This window comes from Pollicipes pollicipes, unplaced genomic scaffold, assembly GCF_011947565.3.
Source record: "Pollicipes pollicipes isolate AB1234 unplaced genomic scaffold, Ppol_2.1 Scaffold_4295;HRSCAF=5057_pilon_pilon_pilon, whole genome shotgun sequence".
NCBI classification, from domain to species: domain Eukaryota; kingdom Metazoa; phylum Arthropoda; class Thecostraca; order Pollicipedomorpha; family Pollicipedidae; genus Pollicipes; species Pollicipes pollicipes.
In genome coordinates, this window is record NW_023596461.1 from 14230895 (window position 1) to 14239667 (window position 8773).

Consider the following 8773-nt stretch of genomic DNA (forward strand, 5'->3'; position numbering starts at 1 on the left):
CCGCCCGACTGTTGACCCCGTCCGCCGCTGGCGCGCTGTTCCGTTCGTTTGTTGGCATGCCCGGCCCGGTCAGTTTGTGTAGCGGCAGTGTGTGTGCCGTGTTCCCCCGCGCCGCCCGCTGGGGTCGGGCCGCCGTCGTGCGGACCTGCGCGGTGGGCTGAAGTGCTGTTTGGTGCGTCCCTGCCAATACACGCTGCGCCCATTCTGGATCGGTCGCTGGCGACACTGCCGAGCGCTCGGGGTGAGGGGTCGGGGCGGCGCGGCGGGCCGCCGGCGCCCCCCGCACGCGGCCGGTCAGACAGCACAGCCGCGCGGACAAACCACTCCAGACGCGGGCGGGCCGGGCGACAGGCCCGGCCCGGCCTGTATGGCCACACAGCTGATGATACAAATACACGCTCTGCACAAATGTCGGCCGATGGTGGGGGGGGGGGGGGGGAGGGGAGGGGGCAGGCTACAAATAAATGGCACGGTGGGATGCGTATCAGATGGGATTACCGTCGATTTTGATTTAGCGGGACTCTCCAGCCAAACCAAGCGCACGCACCCACCCCACAGCTAACCCAGCACCGGTAACGCCGTAACGCCAGTTTGACGCGCAGCCGGTGCCGGCGGGACCCGGCCGCCCGCCGGCACGGCGGAGTCGCTGAAACGCGCTGCCGCTCGCACAGCCACCGCCGCGTCACACGCGGGTCACGCCCGGGCGCGGCTGAAGGCGACGAGAGCACGCGCCGCGCCCGGCGCGGCCCGACCCACGCGCAGGGCCTTTGGCTTGCACATCACTTCAGGTACAGTCTCTGCGGTGCCGCGGCTGGAGCCGGCGGGGCGGTGCGCCGCGGCCGCCGCCCTCAGTTCTGCTACCCTGCATCGCTCAGGGCAGCTTCTTCTGACAGTAGAGCTCCTTGAGCGACTTGAGCTCCTCGATCAGCGCCTTGTTCTGGTCTCCAGCACGGCCACCCGGTTCTCCAGACACTTGATGTACCTCCTTCTTCTTCCGCGCGACACTCGCGGGCCGCCTCCCTGTGAGCGGGCCGGCACCGTTATACGCACGTCCACGGACACGCAGACCGCGGTTGTCAGGAGAGGTGGGTGGGGGGGGGGGGGGCGACTTCCGGGAAAGGGGAGGGAAGGACCAGGCGACGGCACGAGTCCGCCAGCGCCGCCTCTGGCGGAGGGCAGGGCCTTCTGGGGGAAACAGCAGGAATGTGCGCCTCCCCCCCCCCCCCGAAACGGCCGGTGTTCAGGTCGCTAAATATATCGCCATTCAAAACCGTCATCACCTTCCTCAGAATAGATATAGCATTATCGACTGGTAGTACCCGTTCAAATTCTACCGTCCACATCTCTTCAAATGGCTGCACCGCTGCTGTGTCCATAGAGCACGCTTTAGAGTGCCCGGTTAAGTCCTGATATGACACGGGGTGGGGAAATACCTTAGCACTTCTCCAAACTTGAACAATGAACGCCTGGCGCTGAATGGTCACAAATCGAACTCGGAACACCGCAGCTCGCAAAGGCAGCGTCTCCGTCGGCCATCCCATTATTTGCACTGAATCCCTCAGCTGGAGTGTGCAATTTTCGGTGCCCCTGCATATCTCACATACAATCAGGAGCCGCTGTAACGGTCCTGATATCAGATACACGTGGCCGTTCCTACGGAGAGCTGTGAACACCCCCGGTTGCGGCTAACACCCCGCAACCGGGGCCAGACGGCCGCAAGTAAGGCTGCCCCCCTTCACTCCGCGCCGGACGCCTTGAACGCCACCTCCCCGTGACGTCTGCTGCTAAACGACGGGTTTACGTGGCCCCCCGTCAACTGTTTACATTTGACCGCTGCAGACCAGGAGTCACGGCCGATCCGGGTCAGTGCACGGACCGCCGGCGGGCCCCGCGTTGCAGATACACGAGTCACGGCCGATCCAGGTCAGCGCACGGACCGCCGGCGGGCCACGTTGCAGATCCGAGTCACGGCCGATCCGGGCCCAGCGCACGGACCGCCGTCGGACCGCGCTCCCGGTACCGCAGCATCAGACGCTAGCTCCGACACCGGCCCGGCTGTGACGCGGGCCGGTGCCGTCAGCAGCAGCAGCAGCGGCAGGCGGCGGCGGCGGCCGCCTTCGGCCCCGCTGGACGGCGCTCCGAGTGGTTCTGGGTGCGGCCGCCCCCCCCCCCCCCCTTCTCCCCTCCCGGGACGGCCGGTGACATCACGCCGCGGGCGGGCCGGCCGTTTCCCGGCGCCGGCTCGGACGCCGTCCATCCGAGCCGCCAACCGACACCGAAACACCGCCGAGCCGGGCATTCGCCGACGCAAAACCAGTTTTGAAGCGACGGCCATTGGGCAATCTTAAGGCAAAAAACACGCCTCGAATCGCAACGGCGCGCTCGTATCGGCCAACACCGTCGGGTTCAGACGGCCGGCGCCGCCAGCTGCCCACGTCCGGCCGGATAACAGCAGGCTGCCCCGCACGTCCCGCCGCGGCAGACGTCCGGTCAGACCCCGGCTCCGACCGGCGGCCGAGCAGCCCGCCGTGCCACACGGAGCCGACTCGGCGCGCAGCTCCCGTGCCGAGAGGAAGTCCTCCCCCCTCCAACACACGCACGCAAACCCAGCGCCACGCGAGGAGGGTCCCCGTGTGGCGGCCGGTGACTCCGAGGCCGAGACTCGAGGGAGCACGCGCACCCCTCCAGCGTTCCCGTTCGGACCCGGAGAATTCAGTGCGGCCACCTCGGGTCTGGATCGGACGCGACTGATCACGCAGAGTGGCGCCGAGCCGCGGCTCCACGAGACGTCCGACGCCGTTCCAAAGGAGTGCTACGGCGCCCACAAACGCCAGGAGGCGGCCCGATACACGCAAGCGAAAAGGAGCATCTGTCCAGCGGGGCAACACTAATGAATCATCAAGCGTGCACTGCGCGCACGGCCGCCAGCGGAGACGTGGACAGCGAAGAGAACGTCCCAGCACCCCAGGCATCCCTCGCTGACGGGCTCCCCACGCGCCCGTCGCTGGCCGAGCCGGCCGGCCACCGCGCCCCGACCCCATCGGTGCCACACCTCGCGGACAAGGTTGGCCGAGGCACCCCCCCCCCCCATCGCAGAGAAGGTGGCCCGAGGCACCCCGCCCCCACCATCGCAGAGGTGGCACGAGGCACCCCGCCCCCCCCCCCCCATCACAGAGAAGGTGGCACGAGGCACCCCCCCCCCCCCATCGCACAGAGGGTGACACGAGGTACCCCGCCACCCCCCCCCCCCCCCTCCCATTGCAGAGAAGGTGGCCCAAGGCTCGCCTCATCGCAGAGAAGGTGGCCCAAGGGACGCAGAGGGTGACCCGAGTCAGCCCTCGTCGCAGCGCACGCACCGCTACGCCTGCCCGAGCCGGCGCGGCGTGCCGTCCGCCTCACCTGTTCTTGTAGAGTCGCACCTCGCGCTTCTTCGTGACCTCCTCGACCACCTCGCCGGAGGAGGTGAGCACCATGTGCTGGCTGCCGCCCTGGTCCAGCTTCAGGCCGCCCGTCACCGGTATCGACACTGCAACGGCCGCACGTTAGCCGCAGCGCACAGACCGCCGGCACGCCCGACGGCTCACCGGCCACCTCCGACTCCGGGCCAGGCGTCGGGCCGCGCGCTCGGAGCCGCGTGGGCGCCCTCCGCGAAAACGACGGCCGATGGCATGGCTACGCGGAGACCGCTGCGGGAGAATCTCCCTGGCAGGCACATCGCTGACCTCAAGAATTACTTACTGATGCAAACACGGGTTCGTAGCCTTGATTCGATGCATGACGCAACCGCAGCCAGTTTTCGACCGCGATCAGGCGCTGTCATGGCCTACGCCTAGCTTAGAAGCGAGGCTCCTGTCCACGGCGTAGAGTCTCGACAGACAGCCAAAACCGAGGCACCTGGACAACCGGTCAGAGCTGGCCAGCGGCGACGGCACGTACTCCGGGGGGTGTGCGCCCTGCTCGGCCCGCACGGCACCCACCTGGCACGAAGAACTGTCCATCGCCCTGCGTATACTGGACAATGGTGTTGGCGGCCGCGCCGGCGCTGCTCATGCTGAGCGTCTGCAGACCCTGCACGCCGTCGGCGCACGAGATCTGGATGGTGTTGGCCGGGATCACTGCGGGCGGCGCGGAACGGCGTCAGCGCGGCGCGGCTCCCCACGCCGGCGTCATGACCGCTCACCGGGGCCGCCGCTCGACGGCCAGCCAGCGGGCCACCGTGAGTATTCACACAGAGAATGAACCCTCAACTCAAATATAACACCTGTCTCCTCCTTTCCAAGCCGACGGGCCGACCGCGCCGCCACCCGCAGTGGGAGCGTACCTTTGATGATGCCGTTGCCCTGGTAGGCGGCGCCCTGTCCGTCCACGTCACCGTCGCCCTTGTCCTCGGAGATCTCGCCGCCGCCCAGGTCGTTGAGGATCTTGCGATAGGAGGGTCGGCGCGTGAGGATCTCGCGCCGCCGCCGCGCCGCCTCGTCCTCGTACTGCGGTGGCAGGGCGTCCGCTTCGATCACCTGCCGGTGGCCGGCGCCGCGGTCAGCACCGCGGCGACGCGTGTCCGTCCGACCCGACCCGACCCTACTCGCATCGACCCGAGCCGACCTGACCCCACCCGGACACGACACGGCAGCCGGGACGGACAGGGACACGATATTGGAGCTGATTTTTATTCTACTTACTACTAAGAGTACGCACCTTTTGCGATGCATCACGCTTTACTTATGTCGCGCCATTTTAAGACAATACGAATGCATGCTCGTCGAGAAATCACAGTCGCAGGACGCTACCGGGCTCGAATACTGATTAACCGACAGGCCGCTCGAATACTACTACTGCAACGAAAAATGCGTCACAATGGGCTGGTGATGACGCAACGCTGTAGCGTGCCATGGGATCACAAGAGGGGTGACGGCACACACGGCCGGTGACGTCACCATGTTGACCTGGCGGTGATGTCAGGGGCTGGTTTGCAGCGCCAGATGCCAAGGAGCAGACTCGTGTCAGCGGCCGGCCGCCGTCGGGCCCCGCCTGGGCGCGGCCGCCACCTCCGCACACACACCAGCTGCGTACCTGTATGCTCTGCACGCTGGAATTGGGGGTGCTCTGGATGACACTGCCCGACCCGGCCTTGTTCAGCAGGATCGCGCTATTTTTACTGATCTGCACGATGGGCTGTGTCGACTGGATGACGGACGGCTGGTTCTGCAAAATGACGATGCGATATGACCACGACTTGGAACTGGTTCGACAGTGATGTGATGTGAACCCAGTGAGGTGCACATCAAATACAGGCAATTGTTGCATGGCAGGAACTTGAAATAGTTACCAGATTGCAAAAAATATTGCCAGTATTCAGTTTACTTTCTTGTTTCTGAGCAAACACATGGCAAGTTGGCAGCCCAGACAAGAAGTGGTGCCACCTGCATCAATAAACAGCTTTGATTCATGGCTAAAATAACCACGAACGAGAAGAAAGAAACGTAGCTGCAAACCCAGTGTCGGAAATCTGCTCTCCGCAGCGAGTTTGTAACCAGAACCACTGAAGAGCCCACTACCCAGACTCCAGAGACAGAGTAGTATGCCATCATCAAAAAGCTGCCCGGAAAGAAATGATGGGCAACATTTTTGACAAAACATGCTTTTGTTTTGAGAGGTCAAAACAGCTTTCTAACGGACGAGGGTGTCCACTATTCATGCCGGTGCAAACCACACCAAGACGCTTCATGGCGATAGCAGCTGGTAAGGCGTGACAGGATTGGCTTTGTCTACCTGTCCACTGGAGACACTGGGTATCGACACGTGAACTAGCCGGACATTAGAGCTACTAACAGATGGACTGTTCGTGTCGGTCTGACCCTCGAGCGAGTCCTTGGGCGCGTCCGGCGTGATGGTCAGACCTTCTTCGGTGTTGTTGTCCATACCTAGCAGCACATGCGCAGTGTTATGACGGACTACAGCCGCAAAAATACCGCTCGCTGGAGGATTAGGCGGGGGTGTTCAAACTAGCATTTACGACGGAAGCCGTACAAGCACTTCCTGAAACCGACACACACACACTTTGACTGATCAAAAGGCACCTGCAGAATGATCCAATGCAGCCACTTGAGCATTCTTCCATACCCATCTTGGGTGGCTGCACAGATGAATGGGACATGACCCAGAAGACTGCAGGGACTAATGACGAATACTCATCATGTCGCAAACCAAAATGGGCAAAACAACCTGTTAAGCAAAGGAGCATATGCATGATGGCAAAGACCATATTTGCTCAACTCAGCTGTTGGAACTCATCACAGGAAACATGAACTGACATTCTCACCCAAGGGCTATCATCTTTGTTCAAGATGAAGATTCATTCAACCTCTTAGGTAACTTGGCATGGACATCTCTTGCCCAAAGTGCTGTAGGGAATGAGGAGACACAATATGCCACCAGCCAGCCTCAATGAAAGACTTTTGCAGTTTGCACAAGGTCTGTGGGAGCCCTGGCATTCAAACTATGCTACTGTGCCCACCTGAGGGTGTCATTCTGTGAAGTCTGTCAACTGTCAATGTGAAACCACCCCTGATGGGCATTCTGACACACAAATAATGACACATCCTTTTACTACTGAGCCTGCCTGCCAGCAGGTTTGCTGGCAGTTGCATGGGAAGAAAAAGAAATAGCAGAAATTTGATATGGTCTCATGGGGAAACAATCTCTGCAGATCAGTCACAAAGTCACACATTTTGTGTTCATTAGGGAGTTAAGTGGTAGGCCTGCTCTAATGACAAATGGAATAAATAATTTTGTCCACCAGAATATGCTCTATGCCTATGAAATGTAAGCTTCAGGCCATAACATACAAAGCCATACAAATTTATGTTGCACAAATCAGCATGGAAAAGACACTGGAATTATCCTTGTAAATTTGTACTATTTCATGTTTACGCTAAAAAGGAATTGGACAAGCTATAAATATGGTGCATGTCAATACTAGCTTTCACAAACAGCTTGCATGCTCATGGATAGGTCAGAACTGGGTCACAATGTCCTAATGCATCCTCAGGCTCTGATTGCAAAATTTGGTCCTAAAAGTTGTGTAGTATTTTTGAGCAAACACTTTCAGGTAAGGATGTGTTAGTATAATTCTAGTATTTTTCAGAAGAAACCATATCCAGGCTGGTGTATTACCAGGCTAACATCCAAGAGTTATCAATTTTGTGTTTTTAGCATGCCATTCCAGAGGAAAAATTAAATCAATGAAGTATCCAATGGGTACAAAAATATCCTGTTTTACATGCCAGTTAAAAGCAGCCATCCTGAACCTGTTCCACACAGAAGTCACATCTTCCACTCATGCACTATAGGTAGTAAAGGTGATGAAAATATACTATGGCTGAAGCAGGCACCTGATATTCTGCATGCTGGTTTGGCAAAATGATGTATCCATAAGCCAAAAAGGACACCCAGTGTGGTTTAATATGGCACACACCTAAATAACCACCACCACATAGATAATAAAAAGTGTGCCTTCATGACTTTCCTAGGGTAAATGCAAAATCAAATTTACATTTTGAGCTCAATGAATCTGTGAGCTTACTTCCAAGATTGACCATTATGAGCAGAGAGTACACCTAAATCAGAAAGTGTAAACAAAGCAGGGAATCATCACTCCAATTTCCACCAATTATTGGTAACTACATGCAACTCCTGCATAGACAGGAACCTGAGCAGGAAGGAGCATGGGGCAGCAGGCATATTATATATGTATGTGGCATATTATATATGTATGTATGTCAACGCCCATTTCCTACATGCCAATATTCATAATGCTATCAAAATCTCCCCTAGGGCTGATGTGGTACCATGTGAGGCCTTCAATACATTGCGGGTAAGCGTGGTTAGTACGATGTATGCAAAATAAAACGGTACACAACATCCTTGCCATCGTACGTACGCCATCTTGTCCCGCATTCTGTTAGAAGCACGACTACTTCAAAGCACACACCAGCACAAAATTCAGCCCAGGTGCGACCTGCGTGTCACATTTTGATTATCTCCTACAGCTGAACACTTACCCAGTTACGTATTTCTCGTCACCAGCTTGCTGCGATCTCACTGGAGGATGCCGTACCACGTCAGAGCCCGGTCGCTTCGTCATCCGGCTCGTGACGCATTGATCGTGGAAGAAAGCAAGCGCATTCATTGGTCCGTTTTCCAGCGTCCTCGACGCTCATTGGCTGCCCAAATAAGGAGATGTCCATGACATCAGCATGCGTCATCCGAACCGCCCCTGGTCTTACCGTGGAAAAGGTTCGTGTAAATTTACAGGACTGTACATAAGCAGACAAAGTAAGACACGGACAGCGCTCAGCATCTGGACATTGCCAACGCCTCCGTGTTCCGTGAATGAATCGCCAGGTGGTACTTATATGCAATGACGAACTTTTTACGCTAGCTGGATTTTTGTTCGTTCCAAAAATACAACCAGATTTTTTATTCATGACAATATCGCGAAAAACCAAAGAGAATGTCACACCTCTCGTTGATAATAACATTACAACCGTTTCTGCTCTGCGCCCATCTCTACGTTCGATCCCTCGACAGGCAGTTTCAACAAGTACTGGTTGTAAAATTTAACGATAGATGTCAGTACTACACCAGCTTCGCATCCAGCTCGTAGGCTGCCACAAAGCGGTCGAACTGGCCCCGAAGCACTCGAAGAAACGTTTTCTACTTTCCTCTCTTACCACTTCGCTCTAGAGCCTTGCAACATTCCGTCCATAGAGGC

The 8773-nt window shown here is 57.9% G+C and overlaps 1 pseudogene; it reads right to left on the reverse strand.

Annotated features, from left to right (window-relative positions):
• Positions 1-871: 871 nt before the first annotated feature.
• LOC119097200 (cyclic AMP-responsive element-binding protein 1-like) lies at positions 872-8164 on the reverse strand (annotated as a pseudogene).
• Between the last annotated feature and the right edge of the window lie 609 nt (positions 8165-8773).